General features: G+C 46.6%; 1 protein-coding gene and 1 pseudogene across 4 annotated transcripts in view; one reads left to right on the forward strand and one right to left on the reverse strand.

Annotated features, from left to right (window-relative positions):
- The window catches only part of AXIN1 (axin 1), a 58299-nt gene that overhangs the window by 15569 nt on the left and 24906 nt on the right, over positions 1-17824 (forward strand). The window lies entirely within an intron of this gene.
- On the reverse strand, positions 7496-9045 carry LOC309816650 (small integral membrane protein 15-like; annotated as a pseudogene). Its single transcript has one exon. The product of its transcript is annotated as a small integral membrane protein 15-like (transcript).

The raw sequence follows: 17824 nt of genomic DNA on the forward strand, positions 1-17824 counted from the left end.
ATTTTCTTTCTTATGCCATTTTTGTGTGTGTGTGTTTTAAAGTTATGGTTGTTGCATTTTTTCATTTGATTAGATATTTGATTTTCTGACATAAATCTTCCCTTATGCTGCATTGGCTTAAAAAGTGCCTGTCAAAATACTTCTCATTACTTTTCTCATTTTGGAGCCTGTATTATTTAGATGTTGGACCATTTGGAATGATCCTTTAAATTTTGTTTCTTTTCTCCTATTTTCTGTTTCTTTTCTTTTTGTTGTGTTTTCAGCTCTTTCTACTAAATTTCTCCTGCTCTTGTTTTCTGAATATATACTCTAAAAAGACAAAATCATCCTTTTTTTTTTTTAATTGTTCATGGATCAGCATTTAAAAATCTTTCTGGTGTTGACCTAAAACAATATAACAGCCAGTTATTTTACCAGAAAATGGGTTTATTGCAAAGAATTGCAATTTGGGACGTGCAGTCTATAGCAAGCCACAGGCAAGTCCAGAGAACAAAGGAGAGGAACTTCTTTTATAGAGGAGAAGGAGGAGTTGGGAGGTGCTGTTATAAACAAAGAACCCATTGGAGGAAACTGGGAGTTCAGAGTACAGTGGCTTTTCATTGGCTGAGCTGTTGCCAGGCAAAGAGAAATTCTCTCTCGATCCTGCTGGGTGTTCCTTCTTCATGTTGGAGATGCAAAGGTATGTCTCTTCCTGTTGGGTCTGCAATTATGATGGTAGGGTGTGAGGGCTCCCTTTCCTGGCCTCCCAACTCCATTTTATTTTATTTATTTTTATTTTTATTTATTTTTTGGCCACGCTGCCCAGCCTGTGGGATCTTAGTTCCCCAACCAGGGATTGCATCCGGGCACTTGGCAGTGAGAGCACGGAGTCCTAACCACTGGACTGCCAGGGAATTCCCCCATCTCCATTTTAAGTGAGGGTTCTGTGTATTAACTTTCACATTAGCATCATGCCCCTACCCACCCCTCAGTAGGGAGACATGGTGGGTTGTGTCAAGAAGTCCTGCATATGTGGGAGAAAGACTGCTCCTTTTTCCTATGGTTATAGAGCTGGGCCTAGTTTGCAAAACTTATTTTAAATACAAATGAGAATTCTTTGGGAAGAAGTCAGTGAAAGAAAAGGAGATGCGGAGCACTGCTGTTTAGGGAGGATCTAATGTGATGACCGTAAAATATATAATTTGTAGGTGGTAACATTGTGAAAGGATTCTTTTTTTTTTTTTAAACTCATGTCAGTTTGGGAAGAGTTTATTTATTTATTTTTAATTTATTTATATTTTACTTGTTTATTTTTGGCTGAGTTGGGTCTTTGTTGCTGCATGTGGGCTTTCTCTAGTTCCTGCGAGCGGGGGCTACTCTTTGTTGCACTGTGTGGGCTTCTCATTGAGGTGGCTTCTCTTGTTGCGGAGCATGGGCTCTAGACACACGGGCTTCAGTAGTTGTGGCTTGCGGGCTCTAGAGTGCAGGCTCAGTAGTTGTGGCCCACAGGCTTAGTTGCCCCACGGCAGGTGGGATCTTCCTGGACCAGGGCTCGAACTTGTGTCCCCTGCATTGGCAGGAGGATTCTTAACCACTGTGCCACCAGGGAAGTCCGAGTCTTTCTTTTTTAATGAGAATTCTCTTTGGGATGCCTTTAGTACCCTTCAGATTATTCAGTGGATAAAAATTATATGCATACATATAACTTGTCAGGAGCACATTTGTTCTGTGTGTTAAGCTTGCTTGAATTAGGCATGGCTGAAGGGTTTGTGTCTTGGGGAAGATGTGGATGCTGTATCTCATTCTTGTGTAATTCTTGGATTTCTTACTGAATCTTCTTGAGGACTGTTCGTTCATCTGAGGACAGTTGATCCCTGTGCTGGCAATGGATTTGTGAAACTGAATAAAGGAAACCTCATTTAAAGTCTGGAGTCCAGAAGGGGAGCTCTGATGCCCTACACTCCACCTCAGTTAGAGACCGCGCAGGAAGAGAGGTACCTTGCATTCCCAGCAGGGAGGTATCTACTTTACTGCCCCTGCAGGAGGAAGGAAGAGTTCTTGCCCAGCGCCAAGCCCAGCCTGTTGGAACCCTTGCAGCTCAGCCAGTAGGAATCCATCACCACCCTGAACTCTTGCTTTCCTCCAAGGGGCTTTGGTTCAAAGCACCCCTCTCAGCTTCCTCCTTTTCTCTATAAAGTAACACTCCTCTCCTTTGTTTGCTGGACTTGCCTGTAGTTTTTGCTATAGCATGGTCGTCCTGAATTGCAATTCTCTGCTATTCCTGAATAAACCTGTTTTGCTGGTAAAATAACTGGATGTTCTCAGCAGACTATTATGATCGGTGTTTTGGAGGACAAAAGGGGGGCTCAAGGACAGTGGTCCACATATGACCAAGAAAAGCGGTGTCTGAGCAGACAGGAAAAGATGACTGTGTGGCCCCAATACAGCTGCCCCTTTAAAAGGAGAATTGACAGAAATACAGATTTATTTGTTCATTGAGTGTCCTCCATGTGCCACATACTTTTCTAGAAGCTGGAGATTCACTAGTGAACAAAGTAGACAAAAATCCCTCCACTTGTGGAGCTTACACTTTTAACAGGGAGAGATACAAGATGAGAACCCAAGTAAAATACTGAGCATTTCAGATGGTGCAGTTTAAGTTGGGGCAGAGGGAGGGTTGCCATTTTCACAAGAGTGGCCAGAGAGGGTCTTATTCTGGAGGGTGACTTTTGAGCAAAGCCTGAAGAAGGTGAGAGCACAGACCGTGTACCTGGAGGAGGACGAGGGAAGAGCAAGTAGGAAGGGCAGCCTAGCCGGGGCAGAGTGGCCGAGGGGCGAGGGCTGGGAGGAGAGCGCAGAGAGGTGACTTGGCATTTCTGAGACCGTGGCTTCTGCTTTGGTCTCTCTCAAATTGTCAGTGTATTGATGGTGTTTGGAGCTGTGAGCCTTGTTGTGACACCCCAGTGAGCGAATGTAGATAGAGACAAGAAGGCCTCTGGCGGCTTTCCACTGCCGAGGGTTGTGGAGACCTGGCAGTGAGGTTGGAGGAAACCAGCGGAGTATGGGGTCTTGGAGACCAAATGAAGAAAGTGCACCAAGAAAGGTGGGTTGAGTAACCGTTGGCACTGCTGGTAGGTGATGTGAGATGGGGGCTGGTGTCCTGGAGATTGTTGGGGACCTGAGTTGTGCTGGGGGGAGATGGTAAAAGCACATTGAAATGGCTTTCAGATTGAGCTTTAAACAGCTCAGAGCCCTATGAGAAGGACTGTGTCTTAGTCTTATTTGTCCTTGGCTTAAGATACTGTCTTGCAGGTCTGCTCTTGATAAATACGTACTGAAAGAAATGACTCGAGCTCTTAGAAAACACCTGCAAGGTGTGCGGAATCCACCCGCCCGCCTGTGCCCTTGAGTACAGCGTTCACATCCCCGTCCTGAGACCCCTGACTTTTATCAAGGAAGTGGCTGCTTCCCTTGTGGTTCATGTCACAGCCAGGAGCTACCTCTACATTGGTTTTACCCTTTTTGGCCTCCCACCTTTGATAAAGAAATCTAGCTTTAAAAAAAATCAGATCAAGTGAGAAATTCTATCTGATTCCTTTTATTAAGGATTCAGAAACAAGCTATGGCTTATGTGTTTCAATATGCCACTGGTGTTGAATGTCGAGGCTGAATTTATTGGTTGAAGTCTCCCACTATGAACATGGATTTGTCTGTTGTTGTTTTTTCTGTCAAGTTTTGCTCTATGTGTTTTGAGTCCATAGTTTACATGCATACACATTGAGTTCTTACTTGTTTCTGTGGATTGACCGTTTTATTATTATAACATGTCTTTATATCTAATATTGCTTTTTGCTTAAAAATCTACTTTGTCTGATATTGGTATAGCTACCCCAACTTTCTTTTAAGAGTATTTGCATGATTTATGTGTTTTCCAATCTTTTATTTATTTATTGAGATATAATTGACATACATTCTATTAGTTTCAGGGGTACGCCATAACCATTCGATATTTGTATATAGTGTGAAATGGTCACCACAGTTAGTCTAGTTAACATCTGTCGCCGTATGTAGTTACAAAAAATTTTTTTTTCTTGTGAAGAGACTTCAGTCTTTTATTTTCAAATGTTCTATATTCTTTTTTTTGGCCGCAGTGTGCGGCTTGTGGGATTTTAGTTCCCCGACTAGGGATTGAACTCACGCCCTCGGCAGTGAGAGTGCAGGGCCCTAACCACTGGACTGCCACGGAATTCTGAAATTTTCTATATTCTTTTTTTTTTTTTATTTTTTTTATGTGGACCATTTTTAAAGTCTCTATTGAATTTGTTACAATATTGCTTCTGTTTTTTGGTTTTTTGGCCGTGAAGCATGTGGGATTCCAGCCCCCCGACCAGGGATTGAACCCGCACCCCCTGCATTGGAAGGTGAAGTCCCAACCACTGGACTGCCAGGGAAGTCCCAATTTTCTATATTCTTATATTTAAGTTATTTCTCTTATAAGGTGGATATGGATAGTTTTTTAAAAATCCAGATGATCTTTTTTAAAAAATTTTTATTTATTGATTTTTGGCTGCGTTGGGTCTCAGTTGCTGTGCACGGGCTTTCTCTAGTTATGGTGAGTGGGGGCTACATTTCGTTGCGGTCCGTGGGCTTCTTATTGCTGTGGCTTCTCTTGTTGCGGAACACGGGCTCTAGGCACGCGGGCTTCAGTAGTTGCAGCATGTGAGCTCAGTAGTTGAACCCGTGTCCCCTGCGTTGGCAGGCGGATTCTTAACCACTGTGCCATCAGGGAAGTCCCCAGATGATCTATTCTTAATTGGCATATTTAGTTGATTTATATTTAATATATAATAATTACCAATATATTTGGACTTAAAGCTATCTTTTAGTATTTATGTTTTATTTGTTCCTCCTCATTCTCCTTTCTCGTTTCTTTTGGATTAATTAAATTAATTAAATTAATTAAATTTTTTTTGTTATTCAAATGCCCCCCTCTGTTAGCTTGTTCTATATTTATGTACTACTATTTTTTTTTAATTTTTAATTTATTTTTATTTTTGGATGCGTTGGGTCTTCCTTGCTGTGCGTGGGCTTTCTCTAGTTGTGGCGAGCAGAGGCTACTCTTCATTGCGGTGCGCGGGCTTCTCATTGCGGTGCCTTCTCTTGTTGCGGGGCACAGGCTCTAGGTGCGCAGGCTTCAGTAGTTGTGGCTTGCGGGCTCAGTAGTTGTGGCTTGCGGGCTCTAGAGCGCAGGCTCAGTAGTTGTGGTGCACGGGCTTAGTTGCTCTGCGGCATGTGGGATCTTTCCAGACCAGGGCTCCAACCTGTGTCCCCTGCATTGGCAGGCGGGTTCTTAACTACAGTGCCACCAGGGAAGCCCTGTACTACTACTTTTTAAATGGTCCCTCTAGAGATTACAGCATGCATCCCTGACCTATTCGAGTGTAAGTTGGTTCTTTTGTCACTTACCGGAAAATGTAAAGACTAAAGGTTAAACTAACACAAGTTATGTACTCCCCCATTGCTTTTTATGCAGTTGTTGTTTATTTTTTTTGTATGTGTATGTATGTATGTATTTATTTATCTATTAATTTGGCTGCATCGGATCTTGGTTGCAGCACGCAGGATCTTTGTTGAGGCGTGCAGGATCTTTCGTTGCGGCATGTGGGCTCAGTATTGTGGTGTGGGCTTAGTTGTCCGCGGCATGTGGGTTCTTAGTCCTACAGCTGCACCATCCAAGGTAATTTGTCATGTTTTGGTGCCACCATTAAGATTTTCTTCTGTGTCTTTGGTAAAACTACTGAAGTTTTACTATCATGTCTGTTTACCTGGCTTGGGGTTTGAAGTACTTTTTGAATCTCTGGCTTGATGATTTTTGTGAATTTTGGGAAGTTCTCAGTTATTAGCTCTTCAGATATTGCTTCTGCTGTATTCTCTCTTTCTCCTCTCCTTCTGGGATTCCAGTTACTCATGTGTCAGACCTTTCTTCTTTTTAAGTCTTCTCAGTAGTTTCTGTCCTTACCATGCTTCAGTATGTATATTTTCCAGACTTATGTACCATTCACTAATTTCTCTTCAGTTGTGTGTAGTCTACTGTTATGTCTGTCTGTGGAGTTCTTAACTTCATTTGTTATATTTTTCAGTTTTAGTGTTCATTTGATTTTTTTTTAATATTCAGTCCCCTGCTCAAACTCTCCAGCTTGTCTTTTAACTTACTGAATACATTAATCACATATATTTTAATGTCCTATAATTTTTAAATTGGGGTGTTTTGTGGTTCTGTTTCTGTTGTCTTGTTTTTCTCTTGTTCTTGAGTCAGTTGGTCCCGTCTCCTAGTATGCTGGGCAGTTTTTATTGAACACCAGACATTGTATATGAAAAATTCAGGGATCGTTTGAAGTTCCTGATCGTAATTTTCTCCAATGAGGTCTTACTTTTGCTTCTGACTGGCCTTTAGTGTGGGGACCTGTCACTTTACTCCAGCCAGGAACCAATCTGATTTGAACACAAGACTTCAGTCTTTGGGCAGGCTGGTCTATTTCAGGTTCATCCCTTCTTCTAGGATATAGCCCATTGGGGTCCCGACTGAAGGCCTGGGGTCTTCACCAGGGCCCACATCTTTGGTGCACTTGGAATACCCACTTAAGAATTCTGGAAGTTTTCACATTCTCAGCTTGGAAGTCATTGCTTGAGAACCTCAAGGAGAAAAGTGGGACCGTATGTTTGACTTGCCTGTCTGTTTTCCTTTTTTCTCTCATGCTTTGGCCCCTTAAGAGATCGCATTTCCTTGGTAGCTATCTTGTGCCTTAAAACAGATGAAAACATTTTTTTATATAAAAAAGTATCAAATTTATTTCAATATCTAGTTTCATTTTTTGTTGTTGTTGTTGTTTTTTGTTTGTTCTTTTTGCGGTACGTGGGCCTCTCACTGTTGTGGCCTCTCCCGTTGCGGAGCACAGGCTCCGGACGCGCAGGCTCAGCGGCCATGGCTCACGGGCCCAGCCGCTCCGCGGCATGTGGGATCTTCCCGGACCGGGGCACGAACCCGTGTCCCCTGCATCGGCAGGCGGACTGTCAACCACTGCGCCACCAGAGAAGCCCTCTAGTTTCATTTTTAAGTTAAAGCTTTTAGACAATTTTTTTTTGTCATTTAAGATTCATTATTGGAGGTGAGGAAAATGTTAATGAGCTATTAATTACTGACAACAAATAAAATGATTAACCATGCATTTATAAAAGACATGTTAAAGAGTAAAAAGTTCCAGTTACACTACTTAACTGAAGGAGATATCCTTCAGCCCTTTATTTCTAATTATAACACGTTCTCATTTTGACATAATTTACACCTTTTTCACCCAATTAATACTATGATAAACAAAAATTTTCCAACTGTTAAGCCTTTCTTTACCATTTATGAATTATGACTTAACTGTTACTCTTTAAAAGTTCCTTAAAAGAAATTTGGAATTTTAATTTTCACCATGAACCTGTTTGATCAAAAAAGTAAAGGACAGGGCTTCCCTGGTGGCGCAGTGGTTGAGAGTCCACCTGCCGATGCAGGGGACATGGGTTTGTGCCCCGGTCCAGGAAGATCCCACATGCCGCGGAGCGGCTGGGCCCGTGAGCCATGGCTGCTGAGCCTGCGCGTCCGGAGCCTGTGCTCCGCAACGGGAGAGGCCGCAACAGTGAGAGGCCCGCGTACCGCAAAAAAAAAAAAAAAAAAAAAAGAAAAAAAAGTAAAGGACATCACTACCACATGAATTAAAAGAATGGAATAGAAAACAAAAGTGGTATTATATAATCAGCAAATTATTTGATAAGACATTTTAAGTACTTCACATTTCTACTTAGCACAAGTGAGAATTAACTGGTTCCACGGTACTACAAGGCTTGGCAGTTTTACTCCAAGCTTTAAATCATAGTGTTATTCAAGTCATCGCTAAGAAAATGGCAGTGTTCATATGTACAAAAATTGTTATATCTAGTAAGTGGTATTCTACATAGTCAAGATAATAAGAGAATTCTTTATAAAATTAGATTTTAAAAAATGCAGAATGTCTGGTAATTACCAGTATCTCAAAAGCTAAAATGAGAAAAATACAGAAAATAGAAGTAGTCATTGAATAACATTATTTTGCTTTGAGGAAGCCAGAAATGATTCTATTCCAAGAAATAAGTAATAATGAGAAAAGATGTGATTAATACACTGTATCTCTTTTAAGCCAAAGCACACTTTTCACCTCCGGACAATTCTGATTTTTATATTCTTAATCTCCTTTGTCCAGAACAAGACCCCATTTTAAGCCATTATTTGAATAGAGTCCATAATCTAAAGCCATTTTTCTCCACAGGATGTTTTCATTTCAGTACATATGCTGCAAAAAGGCAAATGACTAAGTCAGTTATAAAGAATTTGTAGCATAATAAATGCCAATTTACAGTAACTGTCAACAGACTTCTACACCGAAGCCTGAAAGTTGCTACAGTACAGGTGAGAACTAACATGATTCTTCCATATGCTCAGACTTAGTTTACTAAGTAATACTATCATAAGATCTGAAAAGCAACGTTAATGGGTCCTTGCAAAGCTGCATAATTTTCCAGACAATTTTCCTCTGGTTGCAGAGCCTGTTCATTCTTTCAATCATCTTTTAGTCCTTTAGCTTTTGCAGTATCTTCTTGACGTTTTTGTTTCTTCTTTTGCTCCTTTTCCCTGGCCTCAATCATCTTGGCCAATTTCTAAGACAGTACAGCACTTGCTAGAAACAATGGAGTTAGGGCCAAAATAACTGTTGTAAGGAAGCCATATGGGTCCTTTGCAGCCCATTCCACAACATACTCAGCCCAAGCCTTTATATCAAACATCTTTGTAGAGGCCTTATGCTTGAGTAGTGATCTCTAATTTTGTCCTGGGATTATTAGCCAATCACAATTTCAGATGACCCTTGGCTGGTTGTCTTCTTTAGCTCTACCATACACTTCTGAGAGAATGCTTAAATTCTATATACTTGGGCGGTTGGCGCGGTGGCTGCCTCCACTGGGCACGGGGGCAAAACTGCGGCAGTGGCTGCCACCAGCCTCCCCTACATCGCGCCTGGGACGGTGGGCTCAGACCCCCACTCCCAACTCTCTGTTTTTCTAATTGTCCTTGCAGGTGGTGAAGGTGTGCAGCAAGCAAGTCCACCTTGCACACCAAAATCCAAGGCTCACTTTATTTTTTACATCAGCTGTTTACTTAGAGCTTGATTTAGATGAACGCTTATATTAGGTAGTTCTGTTGTGTGGCTTTAAAAGTCAGAAAAATCTGTGAAGAGACGAGTCCTGATAGGCATCCCTGTTTCTCTGGACCTACCTTAAGCTGCCTCTGGCAGAGAGGCTGTCCTGCCTTGCGGAAATCAGTGGAAATCAGAGTAAATGCTCCATGGGTTATACAACTCAAACGTTCTTCAAGGTCCAGACATCCACCCCATTCACCCTCTCAATACTGTCTAAAGGTAAATAATCTGAATAATTGTGTGTCCTTCCAAAGCATCTTTGTAAACATATAGAAATTAATATGAACATATTCTTATATTTTTAATGCTTAATACATTTTAAAGTAGGAATTTTCTTTTGAGAAATGGACGTGACCTAAAAAATTAGGTCCATCACACAGAATGTGGTATACATTGAGTATAAACTCTAGACCTATTGCATATGTATTCGTTTTTCAGGTGTAAAATGAATTTACTAATCACTGTAAACAAATTTAGAGTTTTCTTTTGTTTGGATTTGTATTGCTTTTATCCATCTGAGTGTTGTTGCCCTGTTCCCCATGTGACAAAGGTGGCTGGGTGGATTAGTGGCCAGGTTCACTGTTGGGGAAGAGTGTGAACGTAACGAACTGGCCTGAGTGAGAAACAGACTCAGGGCTCTGGTGGATAGAGCGTTACCCAGCACAAATGCCAGACGGGTTCAGCCCCGCATATACCGTGTGTGCACAGGACACATGCACCTGCCATAGCGTGAGGTGCTGTGCTCAGCGTTCGCTCTGCAGCAGGCCCACTTTTGAGCCCACGTCGCCAGCACTGTTGCTGGGGGTGGAAAACAGGCTCGCAGGTGTACCTGTGCTGGAGCCCTCCCGCCCCCACTGGGGGTTCCCGTCCTCTGCTGGTCTCGGGTTCCCAGCCATGTGGCTGTGCTCCACCCTCAAGGCAGCCTCCGAGGGCCACAGGCGTGGAAACTGCAGTGTTGAAGGGGCCTGATGAGGCCTGGCACTGTGCCCTGAGGTGGCAGCCTGAGCCCGGGTTAGGCCAGTGACAGAGAATGCTTTTGCACATCCTAGCATTGAAGGAATGTCAGACTTGCCCCTTGGTTCTTTGAAATTCGGTTCGCTTTGGAATGTAAAGTTTTGTGGTGCCGCCTGCAGTTGTGCTGGAGATAATATGAAGATAAACATTCCATGGTGAACAAAGACTGGCAAATAAGAGCAGCCCAGGCCTTTTGTTTTCACAGGGTCCACTCTATATACATACGGAAACAGTGGAGGTATCTTACCTAGTTGGGCTTTCTCATAAGGTGGTCAGGGTAAGTTCATTTGGATACAGTGAACATCCTTTAAAAAGAAAATCCTTTTGAAACATTGTGAAAGAAAGCTTCATAAGCAGAAAAATCAAATAACTCTTATAAAAGCAAAGTACCCGAAGGATCTGTGTTTCTCCCTCAGGTTTTCACTTTCTGGACAGACTTCTGTGTGCTGCGTCAAGGAAAGCAGACACGGGTGTCCTGTTAGCTTAGAGAAGGGTTGAGGATTACGTGGTGATGTTACAAGGTGAAAAGGGTGACCCGAGGCTTGGAGTTTCTGATTTCTGAATTACTTCAAGGGAACAAATCATACTGTTATATGAACAGAGTTTTGACTTTGGCTACTAGATTCATAAGTGAATGTTTTTAAATTTTTAATAAGCCACGTTTTGAAAGTCACCGATTTGGTCTTGTAGCTTCAGCCCCAAGAACTTGTCTCCTTAGCAGAATTCTGTGGGATCTCGGGTTTGCAGCCCTCAGCCTCCCGCCTCGCTTCAGGTTATTGACTGACTCAGGTTATTGACTGACGACTGATTCAGACCTGTGTTAAAGAGGTGATGGGTCTGCCATGGGATCTGCTGCTTTGAAATCAGCAAGGACCCATGTCTAGAGTCTCTGGCTCAGTTTGAAAGACCTCAGGGGGCAGGCATAGATAGCATCTCTGTAAATTACTCTGAATTGCCTTCAATTTGTTGGGAGTTGCCACTTCTGAATGTTTATTGTGACTGTGAGTGTGTGAAGCGTGGTTGGCACTTCTTTGGACCTGGTAAGTTCCTTGGAGCTTGTTTTTGAGTGGTCAAAGCTGGAGGGAGGGGCTGAAGTCTCCAGGTGAGGGTAGTGCTGGATGCAGGCTGACCCCCATCATTGAAACGAGAATGATTTATTAAAAATCATGGTGGCAGATTCTGTGAAACATTTTTTTTTTTTTTTTTTGCGGTACGCGGGCCTCTCGCTGTTGTGGCCTCTCCCGTTGCGGAGCACAGGCTCCGGACGCGCAGGCTCAGTGGCCATGGCTCACGGGCCTAGCCGCTCTGCGGCATGTGGGATCTTCCCGGACCAGGACACGAACCCGTGTCCCCTGCATCGGCAGGCGGGCTCTCAACCACTGTGCCACCAGGGAAGCCCCTGTGAAACATTTTTTGTTCCACTTTTTAAACACTACCACATAAACTTCCTCTTCATCAAATCCATGTAACTTAAAAATCTGATGTGAAACATTTGTGTAAGTCCAGGTCCTGAAGAGATTTCTGCTGACATTTGAGAAACCGGTTGTGAGCAGAGAAAAGCTGACTTAAATTTGCAGTGTTTACACTAAGCAGAGAGGAACGGGGTTTCTGGTTTGGTTGTCACCATGTTTGAGCTCTCGTTGGCAAGTTCCAGATGTGTCTTCTGTATAGCGCTTTATAATTTTCAAAGTGGTCTTCATATATCTTGTTCCATAGATACCAACAACTGCTCTGCAGCAATAAACTTCCAGGGACATGTTATTATCAAAGTTATATAAGAAATACATTTGGTGCAGGAAAATTGAAAAATACAGATAAATGAAAAACGATCTGATACCCCACTGCTCACAGGTAGCACTGTTCTATGTGGATCCCTCCGGAGTCTTCTCGACACATGTGTAATCTTCCCTGGGAAGATGGGCTCCATAATCCACCTCACCCACAATGTGAATTTTCAACAGTTATTATAAAGAGTTACTGGTTTGCGTGGCATAGCTACATAAAAGATTTGTGGCAAAGAGGAAATTATAACAGGTGGACCCCCCCACCCCAGCTTTCTTCTCTGTGAATCTTTCAAGTCAGGAGTGCTTGGCCTCCCTTGAGTATGATGTTCTTCTGACTTCAGAGCCTTGAATATGCTTTGTTAAGCATTGTACAGGAAGTTAGGTGGAATTGTGCGATTTGACTGTGACCTGCAGCCTTTACCACACAGCCTTGTCCTGTTCCTTGTGTGGGGCACCGTGCAGGACAGCGTGGGGACCCGTCTGAGTTGAGGGCCTTCTGCATAGTCTGGCCCTCGGCATCGCCTTGTTTGTACTGTTCTGTAGGATGCTTGGACTCCTTTCAAAGAGGCGACCCTTGTCGGTCCACTTTGCAGGGGAGGAACCTGCGCAAGGTTAGTAGCTGGTAAGTGGTGGTGAGGGCAGATTGGGCCCTGGCGCTCCAGTGGTTAAGACATTGGCTGTCACTGCCAAAGGCCCGGGTTCGATCCCTGGTCCGGGAACTAAGATCCCGTGAGCCACGTGGCGTGGGAAAAAAAAGTTGGACTTACAAGTGAAATGATGAAGTGTCCTTGCCATCTGTGCCTTTGTCTTGGTCGTTTTTCTGTGGTTTCGAGGGCGCTGTAATATGAGAAGATGAGCTTTGGGGTCAAGTGGCCTTGTTCGGGAGCTGCCCTGTCTGCCTTCCTTCTGACGGGTGGGGTCGGACGCCGGGCGAGCCCCGCATGTCTATTGGGGTCTGGGTGGGAGCTCCTCCCTCAGTGCTGGGCTCCCTGAGGGTGGAGGGGAGAGAGCTCTGGTCTGGGTGCCCTCCCCCCACGTGATTCTATAGACTGCACTCCCTGCCGCTGGAGCTGGTGCAGTGAAGGGTGGGCGCTGGCCTTGGCCCGCTGTGGAGCCGTGCAGCCCCAGAGGAGAGCGGTTGCCGGGCGGTGGAGGGCGCACTGCAGCACCCCAATCCTCAGGCAGCACTCCGGCATGAGAGGGCCGACGTGGGTGGACTGCAGGATCCATGTGCCAGCCGGAGCAAACGAGAGGGGGTGTGTGCTCCTGTGTGAGATTCTAGAGAACACAGTGATGGGTGGGGGTGGGGCTGGACAGGGGATCGGAAGGGGCACAAGGAAACTGGGGGGGTGGACGCACTCATCCTCTCTGTCACGGTGGCGGCCGCACAGGGTGGACGCGTGTCGGAAGCCCTCACACCGCGCTCTGTAATTGTGTGCAAGACATCATGTGCCTTCTTTCAGGGACCCAGGGTTTTAGGAGCACAGGGGACGCAGCGTCCGTGTTCCTGCAGGCCGGCCGAGCAGACCAGATGGCAGCTCCCCTCATCCTCTGAAATGGGGATGATAAACCCTCCTGCTCACAGGGGTGTACCTTTAACCTTTCTTATGTTTGAATATACAAATGAATTACGTATTCTGAAAGTTAAATCCTCGCGTTTGCTTAGAGAGAGAAAAGCCCTCTGTCAGAAGCAGTGTGGGGGAGGTCAGCTGTGTTCTCTTACACTCATTCAGCATCGTTGTGGTTCCTGCCCATGAATTCCGTAACTATACTATTTTCTGTGGGTTTAAAAACAGAGAACAGGAACCAGAGCCCACCTCTCCTGATGCTTTTCCAGGGCAGCAGGACTCTGCCCTCCTGCTCATAGGACGAGGCCGCCCGCTCCCGCTTAGCAATGTGCGTGGGCCTGTGGGGCTCATTCTGGGTCTGCTCTCCTCGGTTTACAGGTGTGGAAGCCAGGTGTGGTCACAGAGCCAGCCAAAGGCGGAGTGGGGCCGGTTCCTGCTGACGACGGGCAGGTGGGTCCGGCAGGCGGGGCGAGCTCACCAGGGCCTAGCTCGAGCCGCAGCTCTCCTCACGCCATGTCTGTGAGTGAGGGGGTGAGCGTGGGCCAGACCTTGAGACAAGAGGTTTCTGGATTTTCTTGCACCTTGAAGAGTTGATGGAGACCCCAGAGAAGGAAGCAGCACTGCTCCCTCTGCTCCCCTAAACAGAGGAAGGCGGGATTCCTATTTCCAGAGTCAGGGTCTTCTGACCAGCCCTTCAGCTGGAAACAACTGCGGAGTCTGGATGAATTACGTAGCACTATTGGAGACACTGCAGTGTAGGAATTAAGATACGTGGCAGCTGTGGCCTTTGGGCTGGGGAGAGGCAGGTGGAGGGCCTAGACCTGCCCGGGAGGAAGGGCCAAGGTACGAGTGGGCTTCGGTCTCTGCTCACTGAGGACCTGTGCTGCGGTTCCCATGGTAACCGATGCGTGCACGGTGGATGGTCTCTTCAGGGAAGAGAGTGGCATGGGCAGGGCGGGGACCCTGGGCAGCGCGGCAGTCCCCTCCCTCCATCACACGTCTGCCCTTCTAGGCCTCCTGGCCTCAGACCCTGAAGTGGCCAGGCCCGGAGGGTTTCCATGGCCCGGAGGGTTTTGAGCTCCCAGGTGCTGCGGGGCTGCACGTGCAGAGATGGAGCGGGGTGAGCATGGCGAGGGGTGCAGGGCCGAGGAAGCAGTGCACGTTTGCCTTAAAGACCAGGTGGCCGCGCCACCACCTGCCTCCCCGTGGGCAGGAGCAAAGCGCGTTTTCCTTAATGCCGAGGACCACGAGTGTGTGCACGGATATATAGATATGCTGTTTCAGCAGGTGGTATGCTGGTCACATTTGGGATGGTTTGTTTCATCCAGAAGGTGTGACCTTTAATAGTTAAAGGTCTTGATGGAGGAAGTGCTCTCAGGAGTGGACTTGCTGTCCCTTTGGGGTAGTGATTCTGGCCACGTGGCAAACCTCCCACCCAACAGCTCCCACTGCAGGCCTCTGTGAACAGTGTGCAGTGGTGCGTCCCCAACACCTCCGTGTGAGCAGAGACCCCCCCACAGTGCCCAGGCCAGCCCCCCCACATGCGGGCCTGGGACATGGTGAGGCTTGAGCTCAGTGAGGAGTAAGTGTTGGGTGAAGATGGGTGTGACTTCTGGGGGTTGGGCCCTGCCAGTTCCAGCACGTGTGGCACTGAGCAGAAGGATTGTGGGTTGAGACACGAGGTTGCCACGGTCGGAAACGACTCCAGCATCCAGAGTCAGGAAGTGGGTGGCAGGGTGCCGGGAATGGGGGCCAGGAGGGCTCCCAGGGCTGTGCTGAGGCCCACTATTGAGTGGGCCTCATGTCTGACCAGTCGGGGAAGCCACGTAGGCTCCGTCTTTCCTCTGGTCTCTGTTTATTTTCTTTGTCTGAAATGACCTTAATCATTGTTCACATCCCTGCCCTGTGCCACTGTTTCGTTGGCTGTGTTCCCAGTGGCACCTGGCACAGAGGCAAGCGCCTTTCCTGCTTAACCTCAGGTTGTAGCTGAGCCATGTCCCCACGTCGGCAAGTGAATGCATCGCGTGCCAGGCGCCATTCCTAAGCTGCCACCTGCTGGAGGAGAGATGGGCATCGCACACCACAGTTAGCAACTCCGTGTGGGCCAAGGCCCAGTGACTAGCAAGGACCAGTGGCCCACAGGCAGATTTGGGATTTTAGGGGCCAGTAGAATCACAAGTAAAATTCTAGGAGGTACTTGAGGCGACTGCACTTGTATGTGGCCAAATTACAACATTAAAAAAAGCAAACTGCACCTTATTTGGCCCCTCAGAGACCTCCCACCTTGCTTAGGAGAGAGTTAGGGAGTGGAGTATCTGGTCTCCGGCGTTTCCTCCAGCCAGACGTGAAGGCGAGCGGCACAGGGACTGTCTCGCCGTGGCAACCAGAAGCGTTGCTTCTCAAATTGAGCGTGTGAAGCTGCTGCAGGACAGGAACCTGAGTGTGTTTCTGGAATGCTCAGCGGACTTGGTAAGCCACTTAAGGCATTACTTTTATGCCAGAACAAGCAGGAGCATAACGTGAAGCATAATGCAGTATGTGCCTGAATTTCTGAGTAAAAAATCACAAGACTTCTGCTGACCAAGGTGACGAAGTGATTCCATGAGGCCTCACCCGCTGGGCTCTGCGGGGCTGTGTGGGATGAGCACTCAGGCCGGGCTGCAGGTGGTGGGGCCAGCAGAGAGGTCTGATCGACATTCCTCCTGGGAGTGGTGCAAGTTAGGAATCCTCTTTCATCCAGAGGATTTCCAGGGGGTAGGAGGTCTCCCATAAATGGAGGAATCACACTTCTAGTATTGGGCAACCACACAATTCAGGGCAAACTGCTGAGAATAGCTAGAAACGCTGGGAACTGGTTTTCTTTTTAATCAGATTGACGCCTTTGGAGAGCTAACCAAGCAGGAAGGAATGGCAGCCCCATCAGAGAAGGGAGCCCAGGGAGACAGTCTGGAAAGTGTGGCTGGTCCTTGGGCTCCAGGGGGCTGGGGCCTGCCTGGGAGGAAGGTGCCCTACACGTGGGTCGGGATTCCGCCCCCACCCTCTGAGAGCCTGCAGCCCAGCCCGGACTCTCTCAGTTCCTGACTGTGGATTAAGGTGGCTGGATTCCTAGTGCCCCAGCCACAGGCTAGGGTAAAATGCATACGCTCTGGGGAAGAAAGCATCATCCCAGGCGGCCAGTTTAGAAAGATTTTCACACAGTGTCTGGCTTTCCATCCAGAATAACCAGGTACTGAATGAAAAATAATCAGGCACTCAAGAATACAAGACAATGTGATAAAAAATGCAGAGGAGGAAGCCTTGGGGATCCAGGTAAGGAGGTTTACGGATACCTCCTTGGTGGAAATCTGTCAGGGCTGGGGCTGAGAGTGGGGGAGTGTTCTCAGACTCTGGGCTCTGGGAAGAGCAGAGCTGGAAGGAATGGATTATAATCCACTGGATAAAATAAAAATCCACTCGGGTACATAGGACGCCAACTGATAAATACAGATCAAGTGATGGGTGTGAACAGGATTTGTATATAATCTCAAAGTATCTCTGCCACAAATTACCTCTTAATTACAAAGGAAAAGTAATAAATTTAGAGTGGAAACACTTGGCAGGCACTGGGTTTGCCACCAATATTGAGACCAACCAGCATGGTGTTTCTCTTTTTTTCTTTTCTTATAAATTTATTTTATTTTATTTATTTTTATTTTTGGCTGCGTTGGGTCTTCATTGCTGTGTACGGGCGTTCTCTAGTTGCAGCGAGCGGGGGCTACTCTTTGTTGCAGTGCGCAGGCTTCTCATTGCGGTGGCTTCTCGTTGTGGAGCACGAGCTCTAAGCACACAGGCTTCAGTAGTTGCGGCGCAAGGGCTTAGTTGCTCCTCGGCATGTGGGATCTTCCTGGATCAGGGATCGAACCCGTGTCCCCTGCATTGGCAGGCAGATTCTTAACCACTGCACCACCAGGGAAGTCCCATGGTTTTCCTTGAGGTGATACAGCATCGCTTCTGTGACGTTCTGCCAGAAATGTTAGACACAGATCTCACATGAGACATTCTGTGGAACGACTGGCCCAGGCTCTTGAGAATGTCACTTCGGGAAGGAGGTAGACTAGGAGCCAGGTTGAAGGTGGCTGAAGACACGACAGTCAGTGTGTGGCTGTGGCCTGCATCTTGGAACATAGGAATAGCTCTAGAGGCCACTCCTGGGACAGTGGACGGGGTC

Source organism: Mesoplodon mirus, assembly GCF_964341445.2.
Source record: "Mesoplodon mirus genome assembly, chromosome: 15".
NCBI lineage: Eukaryota > Metazoa > Chordata > Mammalia > Artiodactyla > Ziphiidae > Mesoplodon > Mesoplodon mirus.